Below are 15,252 nucleotides of genomic sequence, written 5' to 3' on the forward strand. Positions count from 1 at the left end.
ATACTAGTTTTAGCAGTAATATTATTACCAATTCACAATTCAAGCTAAAACCTAATTGAGACTGACATTTTTATTTACAAGGGGGAAAAAAATCATATCCATTCTTCCTTGCCAAATAAGTAAGTCACAAATTTAAATTGTTAGACTATATAAGCACCACAATTAATTGTGTGGACTAAACTTTTTAGCTCCAAGCTGTGTCTGAAGAATTCAGTGTATGTCATGGATCAGGTTTTTATTCTCTGGTAAAAATGAATAAACTTCTACTAAGTCTCATTTTACATGTAGTCTTTACTCAGAAAAAGCAAGATAACTTTGGGAAAAGCCAACCAGAAGCTTGGAATCATTTTGAGGTTGTTTCAAAAAATGCATGCTGGTACTCATCTTTAAGAAACGAAAATATTACAGGACTTGTATTTTTAAAATATGGTTCCCTTCCAATTTTGGGGAAGCATCAAAGGAATTTGCTAGAAAAGTTTAAAGACAAATTAACAGTAAATAGTTTTTCCCTTGGACAATATGGATGACCATCCACCATTCAACTACGGAGTGTCTCACTGATGCCAGAAGAAAGTGAACTGTCTTTCTCCTTCAGGAATATAGTGTACATATAATGGGCAAGTAGGCATCACAAGGGATATCTGCATTAAAATTCATTTCTTGATCAAAATGCATTAAAAAAAATGATTCATCAGTAATTCAGAATGAGACAAACACTGCAGATTCAAGGAAGCTGAAGGAGAACATTTCTGTCCTAAAGGTTGACAAAACTTTGTTTGACTGTAGGATGACATATGGAAACTCAATATAAACATCTAAAGACTAGAACAAGTTATAAAAACTTAAGTTTTGACTTACTTTTATACTTCTTTTGTAGAAGTGTTTTACTTCAGACCTCAGATAGTACCTAGGATATTCCTTTTTTCTCTAACTGCTGTTCAGTTAGCAGCTATAAATACAAACTTGAATAGAAGCACTTCTGGGAAGGCAGCAAACAGGAGAAATATATAGCACAGCGTTTTTCCACAATGCAATGTGAAATTAAATGTTTTGCACACACTGAAAGTACATCCAATTCACAAAGCACTAGCTACCATGCCCTTTGCTCCACAATTTTTCATTTAACTATACAGCTCCTACATGCTACATCTGTTTTGACCCTGAAAATGAAAATTCCTCTTCTTTCCTAAAAAAAGCTACCATCTGTTTTTCCATAGTTAAAGTACAGATTTTCAACATTATCTTAGTGAGAAACCAGAGAACTCCTCCAAAACAGAGATAAGCAATAACCAAAATTGGTCATTAGAATGTTCCTTATGCTTCCACACAGTTTTAATATTTATACATTTTTAAAGCAAAATGTGAAATAGCTGCACAACTGCAGATTGGGTTGTAATCTCTTTGAATTATCTACTACAAGGCTTCATTACAAACACATTGACAAGCACAGTCCTTTCTCACTCTAAATTGCTTTTTTGACAGCCATAAGTCTTCGCAAGGTATCCAAGTAATGCAAAGGAGTTGAAATTATTTTTTTCTTTTAAAAAACTTAAATAAAAGGAAGGTAATTACCTTGCTCTACTGCCTTCATTTTCTGTGACATTCAGAGTTGCAGCCCAGTAGTCTCTCTTCATCTTGAAACCTGCCTCGGGGCATTTCCCCACCATCCTTAGATCTCTGCCACATATAGCTGAGATATATAATGCCATCCAACACAACAGCCTAAAAACAACTGGAGATGTTATGATCTTGTTGGGGGAATGAAAGGAGGGGAATTGGGGAGATAAGTGCTTTTGCTACAGTCAGCGCTGTTGAAGCTTACAAGCACATAATACCTGCCTTCCTGATATTGGCTTTGAAAAAGCAAATATGTGAGGTGTCATTTAGTAATGAAATAGCTATGAAATCTTAATGTGTGTATTGTGGTACCTGACCAAACTGAGAATGGGATAATAGAATCCAGGCAAGAATGTGCCTGATAGCAACTATTTAGCTCCTAAGCTTTTAATGCCATCAATCTGCAGGGCGCTAGTGAGATGCTAAAGGCTTCAAGCAGAAAATATTGGACTTGCAAAGCAAATCTCTCTCCAAGATTTGACACCGGCAAAGCAAACACTTCTTTAGTTTCTGGAATAAGATGTGTAATTTATCATTATCATAGAACCTTTATGCTCTGTTTAAAAATGACTTCCAGTATCCATTCAGTCCTTGCTTTTCTGAATTAATATAGGACATATTAAGGCAACAAAGTACCAAAATTAAAACAATTCTAGTAGACTCAGCTTGCCAAGACAAGAGCAGAACAAAAAAATGCCTGAAAAGGAATACCTGGGGCAATATTCTGACCAACATTTCAAAAACAACCAAATAACCAACAGAACTCCCTTGGTGACCAATTAAATGCATCTTTAACCCAGTGCTTAAATTTTACAGACAAAAAACACCATGCTGCTGTCTGTTTGCACATGCAAGTTAATTTCCACACTGCATCTGTCTATATGGGTATAACATGCTTTAAACTACTGGAAATTGATGAGTAAAAGAAGTGATCTGATTTCTAACACAATATGCAAAGACACCCTCAAATTGGCTATTTTCAGACAAAATACTCCATTGTTATCTTTCTATTATTGATTAACATTTGAAGATATGCAAAGTTTCTAGAACATCATACCTTTCTCAAAGAAGTTTTCTTGATTAAGTAGCTGTGAAAGCATAAATTGTGTATTTAAGATGCTAGATGTAGCACTTAAAGAGCTTTTCTTCTCCCTAGAAAGCTATTACATAAGAACTACATTTAGCAAATTTATCTTTCTTTATTGTAGTCTATCCTTCAATGAGTACAGTGTCATGACTTTAAGCATATATCAGACAAAGCCATTTTCAGTTTAACTCCATATGTGGCAGAAAAAAAGCCTTCAGTATCTTTCGAAGGAAATATAAGTTGTGCTGTTACTGCCTGTGTCTCTGACTATACCAGGAAAGAAGGTTCTACTGAACTTACACCGCTTTCCATAGCTGTAAAAAGATCTTACTGATTGGTTCAACATTTCCTTTCAGCTTTATTCTAATGAATTAAATGAGAACTCTTCAATAATGAAAAAGTAGTAACAAGCAAAACCTAGAAACAGGTACAGTCATTTAATGATACAATTTTTAAGTAAGCCATCATTCTAGTAGGAAACATTAAGAAGCCTTATCTGGACATAAGATTTCCTTCCTATTCTAATTCGCTGAAATCATTGAAAGTGCAGCTAATAATTTCAGCATGATAAAAATTGAAAAGTTTCATAGCTATTTAAGATCTATTTTGCAAGTAAGAACACTCTTACATCATACAAAAGCTGTTCAATAACTTATCCATCTCAAACCAGACACCTTTTTGCAGCATTTAAAAATGTGTGTAAAGAAAAGCTACTTTAAACAGTTTCAATCATCCCTATCATGCTATGGAACAACTCTTGTCTGCTCTTCAAAAAACATCAAGTTCCACTTAAAACTCACCTAAATTATTATGTGTGGAATAGTAAACACAAAGCTGCTGTTTTGATAACTCCTTACAATCATTGCACCTGATGCACACAACAGAAACCAAATGAAATAGGTACTCAAATACACAATGCAAGTAACAATAAAAGATCTTTCATTCTTAACTTATTTTTTATAAACAGTTTTACATACATACTTACATAATGTTCCAAACACGTTACAGAGCTTTCCTATATTTCTTCTGGTAAATGTTATAGCTTTAAATTAGCTTTGACCTACATAAGTAATCATACTACTTTATAAGCATAATAATAATAATACTTAGAACCTTGTTTCTCATCCAACAAAAGAAGCCACATTCAGTACGCTCAATGACTGCAACAAAAGTATCATCTTATTTATTTCAATACAGTAAACCTCTAGGATTTGATTTTATAATAAATCACACAGACTTTAACTAAACTACACTGTGTAAGTTCTCTCAACAAAAACAGAAAAAAGTGTCTTCACCTTTATAACACAATAAAAAACACAACAACAACAACCTAGACTTAAAAACTAAGAATAAACCCAAACATAGCAACCAAAGACTCAGAAACATAAAAAAGAATTCACTTACCCCTAGAAAATATGAAAAACATAAAGAACACCAACAAAATACCAATGATGCTGCTGCCAACCCTTAAATGAGGTCTGGTAAGGGGTGGATCCTAGCTCGAACCCTTCCGGTCACTCAGTGCATTGCAAACACCTGAGCTTCACTCGATTGGCCCTGCCTTCCCATCAGGTACTCAATCACTGCTTCAAGCTGTGATTTAACATTTGCACTACTACCTCATGCTGTAGAGGTTATTTCCAATTTGATTAGACTCTTACAGATAAATGAGAACTATGGGCCTGCTTTAGTGTTCTATAATGCAGTGATGTTATTATATCGTGGTTAACCTTGTTGCGTCATGATAGTAGCAGAATTTCTATGCTGCTATGAAGAAGAAAGTTAACTCTAAAGATTTCAGAGTGAGAACAGTTTTTCTCCCTGAGAACATTGCTTTCTGTTTCGTTTTTTGTTTTGTTTTGTTTTTTTAAGCAAGACTGATCAGATCCCTTTTTATTTGATGAGTGACTATTCTATTCTGACCAGATTAAACAAGTAACAAGGGAGTTGCTTATTGGCATTCAGAACAAGTCTCTTAAATGTCATTGACGATGTACAAGACCTTTTGAGTCACAGCCTGAACCACTAATTGTTCACTTGAGGAAAGGACCTGGCAATTCACCTGTGCAATTGGAAGGGGTGGAGCCTGGCTCCACCTCTCTTAGACTCCATTTAAGGGACTGGCGGTGGGATGATTTTTTTTTTTTCTGGAGTTTTCTCCTTTCTGGATTTTTTCTTTGTGAGTCTGGATTTTCAGAGGTGGGTAAATAGTTTTCTTTTCCTTTCACTATAAAGTTCTTTTATTGTATTTTTTTTGTTGTTGTTGTTTCTATATTAATTTCCCATTGTTTTTTCTGTTTGTCGTAGCTGTACAATTTGGTAGTGGGACTGAAATAAAGATAGATGAGGAAGTCTTGTCAGTGCACTTTTTAGCACTTACTGTGATCTACCACCAACAACAAACAATGCAAATTAAAATAAATATTGATTATATACTTTACTTTCAAACATACGTAAGGAAGTAATTTATGATGCTTTATTACACTTTACAAATGCACATTTCTGGTCTTATTTTTCCATCTTTCAGTTTAGGAAATGCTTTAAAGTAGCACATATGTGCTATATATCATTAATAATCTGTCTGTACTACATGTCTTGTTTTATAATACTGCAAGGCCATATATTTTTTTGTTTCCTTTACTCTGTTTTATTAGGAAGCTTGTAGAAATGGCTATATTGTATATGAATATGTTCTTAATAGCCATGGAGTATCTAATAATATCTACGGCAATTCATGTATAGTCAGTGTTTTCTTTAGGGAAGATATTATTCAACTGTGTTAAAACACCCCAATTAGTGAATTGCTCTCTATCTCAAAGAATTGTATCAGTTTCAGGTAACCCATTTTTAGGGCCCAGAATGCAACAGTAGACCTTAATTGCTCTGATCAACTTATCTTGGTCTCTTCTGTCACCAATCCTTTGCTGAAATCTGTTTGAGATTTATCTTCAAACTCTAGGTGATTTGATGTTGTATTATGCTTGAATGTCATAGTTTTTCGAGGTGTTTGAGTTAACATTTTGGATTTTCTTACAATTGTGCTACTAGGTATGTTCCTGGGAATACACTGTATTGCTTTTAGTTTCCAGGGTTTTTGTTTTGCTTGAAATGCTGCTTTTTATTTTCTGATTTGACTTGTTTTTACTGTCTCTTATGACTCCTCTTTTTTTTCTTTGCCACCGTTTTTGTTTTTAAAATCTTTTCTGTTCTGTAGGACTTTACCCCTCTGGTTGAAGGTGCTGCTGCTGCTGTCTGTGTTGTGGTTAGTCTTGTGTTCTAGTTTTTCTTCTCTGGACAACGCTAGTTCTTGTTTCTTCCTGGCAGTGGTTTTCCTATATGTTTTCCTAACAGTAGTAATAAGCATCTCTCAGAGAGATCAGGGGAAAAATAAGACTGTAATGCTATTCTTTTTATTACTGGATTTATTGCAAGCTATATACGAAGGCTGTGCTAAAAGTAAGGCTTGATATTTTATTCTGTTAGTCCACGACAGACAGATGTTAGTAGTACAGCAGTAGAGTTGGAATCATCCCACCAATGCGCCATTACATTTTGTTGTTGTGTGACAGATGGCAGCAGGGGAGCAGTCAGACAAAATGGTGTTTGAAATGGAAGCGCACAGATTCACAGATGACAGAATTGCAGGGGCTGAAAGTGATCTCAAGGGATCAAGTCCAACCCCACTGCTGAAGCAATAGGTTGCAGAGGTAGGCATCCAGATGGGTCTTGAATATCTCTATAGAAGAAGACTCCAGAACCTATGAGGGCAGCCTGCTTCAGTGTTCTGTCACCCTTACCAGAAGTTATTCCGCATGTTTGTATGGAACTTCCTTTGTTCAAGTTTTAGGCTATTACTCTTATCACTGCACACCACTGACAAGAGCCTGGCCTCATCTGTCTGCCTCTCATTTCCCTTTAAATATTTCTAAACACGACTCTGATCCCCACTTAGTCTTCTTTTCCATATGCTAAGCAGACCCAGGTTACTAAGCCTTTTCTCATGTGGGACATGCTCCGGGCCTTCTATAATTTTGGTGGCCCTCTGCTAGATTCCTTTTGGGAGGTTTGTTTCTTTTTGAACTGTAGAGCCTGAAATTGGACTCAGTGTTGTAAATGTAACCTCACCAGGACAAAGTAGAGGAGAGGATCACCTCCCTTGCCCTGCTGGCCGCACTCTTTCTAATGCACCCCAAGATAGCACTGGCCTTAATTGGGGCAGTGGCATAGCTTTGGCTCATGGTTAACCTTTTGTCCCCTGGAGCACCCAGGTCCTTTTCCACAGATCTCTTCTACAGAACGTCATTCCCTAACCTATACTGATGCATGTGGTTATACCTGCCCAGCTGTGTGACTCATCTTGAATCCAAGAGGTACAGTAAAGTTTCTCTATGCAGAAAAAGGCATCCACTGACATATTTTTGTCATAACATTTTTGCTGAATGTTAATGAAGGCCCAACAATGTGTACTGTCACAGTAAGGCGGTGGATGGTTCACTTGAGCTGTTCCAACGAAGACAGTGGGTCAACTCCACTGGTGAAGATTTTTATGAGCGTGGCATTCGGGCTCTTATTCATCACTAGTGAAAACGCAGAGCCAGTGGTGGTGACTATGTTGAAAAATAGTGTTTTGTAGCTGAGAATTTGCTCTATCAAATAGTTTTATTGAGATTTTTGCATCTGCTACAGTTGGAAATAAAGAGGAGGCATTACTTTCAGAGCAACTGACACACTTCTCAAGTATTAAAGTTCTGCTATCTAAATAATTAAGCTCATTGCCTGTGTTCTGCAAAGTTAGATCATGTAAGGTGAGATCTAGCTAGTTTAGTAGTTCTTTATCTTAGCTAGTCCTTCTTAAACATGAAAAATCTTATCATTCATCATTAATCATCATCAACCAATCATTACTGATATCAATCATGAAGTTATGTTAATATGAAAGCTGAAGGTAATTAAGGTCTTAACATGTATTTTCCCAGAAAGCCTACGTTAAGTGCTACACAGTTGAAAATGAAGTCATGTGAAGCTATGGGATGTACCATATCTTCAATATTACAATAGTGTTAAAAATTTGGCCTGCAATGCCATCAATCTTTTCATACTTGAAACATTCAGTCTGTTCAATGTTTATCTAGTTTTTTGGAAACTGCACAAACTGTTGAAATTGCTTGCTCTTCTAAGAGGAATGCAGTTAAGGACCTGGTGTGTATACAAATCATGCCTGACTTTTATTTTGTTGATTTTTTTCATTAAGAAGATTTAAAACTAACTTGGGATTCCACAGCTTTACTTAATGTAAGCTAGTTGGGACATCTGGATATTGATCTCTGAAGTAAGACTGCTTAAATTTTTCTGTATTAATAGTACAGTCTAGAAGACATAAAATCCTTAAAGCTCATTAAGTGTTGCATCACAATTTCATTTTGTATTTTTTTAGTTTGTACTTTCAGCTTATAGACTTATTACTAGAAGTACAAATTAAGAAGTCAATAAATTGTCTTCAAAAAGTTTTCCATATAACCTTCCCACTGAGTTCAGAGTAGCACTTTCTTACAGTTAGATATCCTACCAACTATTCAGAATAGGGTTTCACCAACTTCTTTCTCATTCTCAATGGAAGGTCTTGTCTCATGAATTTTTTTTAGGAAATTGGTTTCTTTCCAGTATTAATGCACTCTGAGTTGCTGCTAATGCTGCTGACCCAAGAGATTTTATAAACTCCTACATTATCTATAATTTTCCTTACTTTGAAAAAATGTGAGTAATAACTTGTGCTTTGACTGTAAGTTTTGCTTGTTTGCGGCTTTAATCTTTCTGATCCAAAAGAACTCTGCTTACTCATGACTTATTTGTTCACATAATTTTTATCAAGTATCTGTGAAATGTTGATGCATTAGCTGTGGTGGTGGTAGAGCAGGTGCTCTGAGGATATATGCAGGGAAGTGGTTAGCTGTCCTCTAAGTATTTCTATGAAACAGATGTGAGTGGCTGAATTTCAGAGCATTGCTGTAATAGATACTTATTCTTGATTTAATGATAGGCATTCCAGCTGCTTTTGCTGCTGTTGTTAAATCTGCAAGTTTTATTATGCAGAAGTGGTTGAACTTTCTGAAAAAAAGGTTACAGGAAACATACTTAAAAGTAAATAATCATTTGGTTGTAGTTATGAAAGCACTCCAAGATTTGCATTCCCACTGCTTTGCAAACACAGTATGTTCACATCATAAATATTTTTAAACAAACGTTGCTCAGCTGACTGTGAATGGCTTTAATGGCCATTCATTAAAAACCTATCAATAGTGAACAGACACAAGCAAATGAAGGTCTAGCATATACATATTCATTGCGTTTTCTCTAAAAATCAAGGAATTCCTTCTGAGGTTTTGTGCAGAGATGGACTTGTTTGTGTGACACGATAGAAGCGTAGGATGAGATTTCGTGTAACTTGCAGCATTTGAAGGCAGTGCCTGGGAGGAAGCTCATGAATCACTTTGCACAGATCAGGCAGCACAAACAGGAATCTTTAGATATCAGTTGTAAACTACAGGAAACAGACTGGAAAGAAAGCATATTTCTTACTTGCGTGTTCATATCAAACCTGGCTGAAATCTGACTGAAAGAAAGCTTTGTACTAAACCTCATTGAAATGGCATTTCTTTGTATTTCATTAGGTATTTTAAAACAACTATTTCTTTCAGAGAAGATTAGAAACAGCATTGGTGTCTTATGAAATGAACAGATGTAAAATATGATGCAGAGAGAAAACTAGGAACTTAAGAATGTTGGGTTTTTTCCACTTTCGAAGCTGTTGGTGTCAAAAATTATCAGAAGAATGTTGAATCTTGCAGAGCAAGTTGCCACCCAAGTATTGCTGGTAAGAATCTGAGGAAGGTGTAATCTTTTCTGAGAAGACAAAGGTGATTTATGAAGCTTTTCCTTTTTCAGACTGAGGATAGTAAGCATAATTAAAATGTCCTTGTCTTTTAAGAGTACTTTACTGCCAGTAAAATAGTAATTTCTAAGTTACATTTATCATGGGACAGGAAGGCTATTTTCTCCTGAGAAATACTGGGTTGGAAAACAGTGAAGTGAGATACAGTGAGACCCATGACTGGAGCGTGGATTGGTTGTGAGAAGAATGTTTTGAACTTGGTCGTTTCAGTATTTCACAGGAGGTCGACCTTGTGATGTTCCTGGGGTTTATTTAGATGTGACAGTCACACTGTAACAGAGCAAAGGAACAATGTGGGAAATTTGGGAATGCTGGTGTTAATAGTGCTCTAATTTTTTTTTTAATTATGTATTATGAGACTTAGTTCTAAATCATATTTTATTTATCTAGTGTTTAAAGTACAGCACAAATAAAATGCAGTCCTAAGAGTCCTGTGAGTACTATGGCAACCTTTGAAACTTTTTTTTGTAAGCATTCTAGAGCAAACTACTGAAACAGAAATGAATTTTATAAGAAAATATTAATTCTGGTGCTTGTTCTGCCATTCTGGTAAAGTACAGAACATTTCCATTCCTCTGTTACATTTGGACCATTGAGAGTATTTTGTGAAAGCAGAACTGGCTGAAAGAGGTAAAAAGAACTTGAAGGATAAGGTGATAGACTAAAATAACTTCCTCACACAGACATAGACAATACAAAGGTTGATACGAGAAGTATTGGTTTGCATTGCTGTCTCATTTTCTAGATATAATATTGTATTATCCTATTATGGCTTTCTCAAGTAACTCTCTGTCCTTTAACACGTGTGATACCAGCCACAAATCTGACTTTGTGAGGGTTAAGGGAAGTGAGGACAACAGAGGTAAACAGCCATGTATACTTAAGCATATGTATGGATTTTTCTGATGTTTGACATGAACATCTCGCTAAGATTACTAAAAAAAAAAAAAAATCTGCACCTGGAAGCTGAAAAAGGGAAGTCTGCAGAAAAGCTTAATATATATTATTAATAATATACAGTTATTATATATTATATATATTACATATATCAGTACATAAATTTAGGATGTCTGTGACAGGGAGTCCAAGTTAGTCATTTTTCCCGTCTGTATAAGTTTTATCAAATGACATTACTGAATCAGTTATTTAATCTCAACTGATAAAGCAAGTGAAAATTGAGTTTCTACATGCTACAGTTGTGTAGTGAAGGGCCAGAGTAAGAAGATCTTGACATGAATTTGAAACAAAGGAGGCTGATGGAAGACTCCAGATATAATTGAACTTAATGAAAATTAAGAGTTTTATAAAATACCATAAAAGAAATAATCTACAAGGTCAATCAGTACCATACAGGGAACAATGAATAAAGCATTAATTTAAATAATAAAGACAAATAATATTTATGACATAGAAAAGTGTGGAGATAAGAATGATAGCCTTCTAATGCTCCACCTATCAGTGTTGTGAATAAGAACAGCATCTTAACACAGGTTGTTATTTTGTCACTATAAATGCTAGAAAAGCGTTGTTCTGCATGTTAATTCAGAGTTTTTAAAACTAGTAGGGCTTTATAAATGAAAATGAGTTTTATAAAGGAATAATTGAGATGGCCATTCTTGACAATTTTTATTTTAAAGATAATCAGGACAGAGGATTGCAATCTATGCTAATTCTGCTCGGGGTGAATATTTTTAATGCTATGGAAGAAGACTCAAAATAATGCAATTTTGTAGGAAGGTGATCTATTCAAGGTACTACAGTTATTTTTCATGCTAATTCTCTGCAATGTAAAAGCCCAGCCTGTACTTTTCCGCTTCTAACATAGAGCTTCCTTCAATTAAGATTGAAGTGAGGGAGAGATGGTAAGACTTAATGGAGTGCAGAAAGTAGTCACTCATTCTAATCAGTAGTGTTGACATAAAATGCAGGATCATTGGACAAGGTGAGTTAAAGAGTGCTAGTTGTGAGACTGCTAGTTCTGTCATTTAGTGGTAAAGTATTAAGTTGCTCACACTGTAGACAGTGAGATATTGACAGGTAGAAGTGCACCCTCCCTCTGAGACTGTATATAGTATTATTTAGCATTTTATGTTCTATGGAAAAATAGATCTGTTTGAAGTAATGGAAACATCAATGCCCATTGTCCATACCGATAGCCCACAAGCAGCTTCACCAACCATATAAGAGACTGTAGATCATAGTTACATTTTTCCAAATGAATGACAAAATAGATTACAGGACGCCTTTGCTACAATACAGAAGTTTCATGTGTTCAAGTGTGCATGGGTAATGTTTTTCTCTGAGGAAACAATGAAAAGTCTGGCTGGACTGCTGGTCTAGAACTTATAAAAAAGTGCTTAGCGTAACAGTAGAAAACTAATCTGTTAGCTAGAGCAGAATTTGACAAAGCAAGGAAGATGTACCAAGGGCAGCAGCTGAGGTCAAGCAGTTGTCAGGAGATGCAGTGTTAAAACATACAAGAAAATGAAGTCAATTTATTGCAGGCATGGGGGTATACAGCAGTTTGTATAACTCAGAGAGGAACATAACAGCTTACTGATTTACAGCACCTTCAACTTATCTGGACACCAGCTTATTCAGCCTAAGTACTACATAAAACCTGACTATTGGCATCTTCAAGCAGAAAAAATTTCTGCCTTTGGTCTGGATGTAGAACACACTTGATCTCTGTGAATGGATGTCTGTGAACTACCCACCACTGTATTTTAGACTGCAAAGAAACTACAAATATTGGAGAGAGCTAGAGTGTGCAGGTGTGCCCTTCAGTATTTGACAACACTGTGGAAGCAAAAGAGTTAGATGTTGTTCAAATCAAATTTACATACAAAAAACCTGTCTTTGTGGTAACTAGAAAAGAATTGATTAAAGCTCTTCTTTACATGGTGGTATTGATGAAGTCTGAGTAAATCAAGAGGATTAACTCTTGAGTAATCTAATCTGGTTCAAAAGTGTATCAGCAGAAGCAGAGGGAGTTAAAAGTTCTAATGTACTGGACATCGGTGGTCATATGATAAAAATTATATCCAGGGACCTCTAGTTACAATACTTAAAGATAATAAGTAACAGCTCTCATGCAGCCATCCCCCAAAACTTGGTCTTCCTGTGGATTGTTTCTTCCCTGAAACTGTTTTACAGAAAGGTGTTATAATGAAAGCAGGTAGAGATACTTTTGTACTAACCACTGTGTCTCATTTTAATGCAGTGATGAGCATGAACTTGTGAATTGGGTAAATGTTACTCCTTCATGTTGCTATCTCACTAGCTTTGTAAGAAGGAGATTGTCCAAACAAGTGCCTATTAAAAAGGCACACTTACTGGTTCTTGATTGAAACATGGGACACCTCAACTACAGAATAGCATTGGGAAAACATGAGACATCAGCTACTGAGAGAGACAAGTAGGAAGCTGAAGACTTGAATGACAACATACTGAAAAAATGGAACGGTATCAAGGTTACGGGAGAATAGAAATATATAGTGTTGAGAAGGCTGATCTTTATATCATGCAAGTGTTGTAGCCTAGCAAAGTATCTATCACAGGAAAATCTGCCTGCAATCAGGAAAGCCTGGTCTTCATTTAAGCAGACTAATGTTCTCAGCTGGCCTGAAAAAGTAGGTCCTGTTTTGTCAGCAATGGTTTGCTAGATTGCCTCTTATTTTTTGCTTGACTTTATTAGTTTGGCTGCTGTATGTTGTACTGATAAGAAGCAGCCACTGAAGGTAGCTGCAGTTTGCTGCCATCCCAATTGGGAATAACAAGCACACTGCAAATGTGGAGCTTCTATGAGCAGTAAAGCTGTACTTGTGCTCAAATTTCTTGGTTGTGGGAAGTCTGTTCTTCCCTTTCTGGACATGTTATGCATGTAATTTATCTGCCTGACTGGTGAAGATCCCTAGCTTTTGAAGAGAAAAAGGCTTTGCTCTCTACAATTACCTGAAGGGAAGTTGTGGTGAGGTAGGAGTCAGCCTCTTCCCCTGTGCCACTAGTGATAGGACTAGAGGGAATGGCTCACATTGTGCTAGGGGAAATTCAGGTTGGATATTAGGAAATAGTACTTCTCTGAGAGTGATCAGGTGGTGGAATGGGCTGCACAGGAAGGTGGTGGAGTCACTGTCCCTGGAGGTGTTCAAGAAATATCTCAGTGTTGTACTGAGGGACATGGCATAGTGGGATATTATGGTGATAGGCACACAGGTGGACTGGATTATCTTGAAGGTCTTTTACAACCTTGGTGATTCTATGGTTCTATAGCAGCCAAACTTGGAAAAAACAAATTCTTGTGTTCGGATGTTGTTTGTGTTTTGCAGGGCCCAGAACACTTTGGATGTTCACAAGCTGCATTCTACCTAAGGTTATTTGGTAGTTTAGGAACATCTTGTTAGTCATTTCTCCTTTTATGTGTATTAAAGCCTGTGAAATGGGTTGTATGAAGTACACAAAGCTAGCACAGGCATGCACTGTGTTGGGGTCATCCTGGGGTCATCAAACTGAGCCTTGAACAGGTGACTCCTGTTAGCTCATTAGGGAGGGAGCGTTTAATGTAGAAGTGTCTACAGCTGAAGTGATTGCAAGCAGGTGGCAAAATGGAGGTGGTACTGGCTTGATTTCTGAGATGGAGGAAGAAAGGCAATTCTGAAAAGTGAAGACAAGAACAAAATTCATTTAGAATTTGAACTTTTACCTGTTCTGAACAAAAACTTTGCTTCTAGGAAGTGGACCAGGAAAAAGAAAGAAATAAAATACAGCTTGGAAGTCTGTAGCAGTAACTTCTGCATGTGGAACTAGAGGAGTGGCCAGGAATGCCTGTTAAACTTGCTGGAGAGGTTGGCTCTGTTTTTGTAATGTGGAGCTGTTAGAACAAAACTATTAGAACAAAACTTAGTTTGTTTCAGCTGAATTCAGATGGGAGACCTATGGAGCAGGCTCTCTGTGATTCCAGATCTTTTAGTTCAAGTGTACTAGTGAGAAGATGTTACATGTACTGTTAACTACTATAAATTTTGCTAACAGACAATGAAGATCTAATGCCTTAAAGTAAGAACTTTTTAAAGTGAAAGTACACTTTGAAAGAAAGCTGGTAATAAGATTCCTGATAGTTTAATCATGGGATTTAATTTATATCCAAGTGCTTCAAACTTCCTCCAGTGATCAGTTTTGAAGAAATACGTCCTTTGGGAAGTTTAAATTGGGGGATGTCTTAATCTCACAGCCAGATGAGTAAAGCAGATGAGCAAAAATATTCTTTTGAACTTTGCAAGTAATTATTATGCTGAAAGATAGCTAAGATACCTGAGGATATAGGCTCCTGCTGGTTCAAAGTGTGATTAATGAAAACCCTATGGAGAATTGAACTTTTTAGTATATATCAAGTTCTCTAACTTTCCCCTATGCAGACAAAAAGTAAATATAATCAGGCATATCCTTGTCTCTAAATTCAGGACTGTGATTCTAGGAAGAATTTAAGCATCTGTTGTGCCCCAAATGTAAATGTAACATGAAGGTTTTCTGCCTATTAGTGCAAACATGAGGTGTAGCATTTCTATCGTGGTCCTAATTTCTACTGTGTTAGGAACCTTGT

The 15,252-nt window shown here is 36.2% G+C and overlaps 1 protein-coding gene across 5 annotated transcripts in view; it reads left to right on the forward strand.

Moving 5' to 3' along the window:
• Positions 1 to 15,252, forward strand: part of TFPI (tissue factor pathway inhibitor) — a 206,608-nt gene that overhangs the window by 18,316 nt on the left and 173,040 nt on the right. Inside the window, exon 1 of one of the 5 annotated variants that reach the window (XM_048953942.1) lies at positions 4,832 to 4,903. The exons of the other annotated variants lie outside the window; for them this stretch is intronic. The gene's annotated coding sequence lies outside the window, so the exon portion shown is untranslated. Of the gene's footprint in view, positions 1 to 4,831; positions 4,904 to 15,252 lie in introns of those variants that run through there. 5 annotated transcript variants of the gene reach the window in all.

The sequence above is a fragment of the Lagopus muta genome, chromosome 8 (assembly GCF_023343835.1).
Source record: "Lagopus muta isolate bLagMut1 chromosome 8, bLagMut1 primary, whole genome shotgun sequence".
Taxonomy (NCBI): Eukaryota; Metazoa; Chordata; class Aves; order Galliformes; family Phasianidae; genus Lagopus; species Lagopus muta.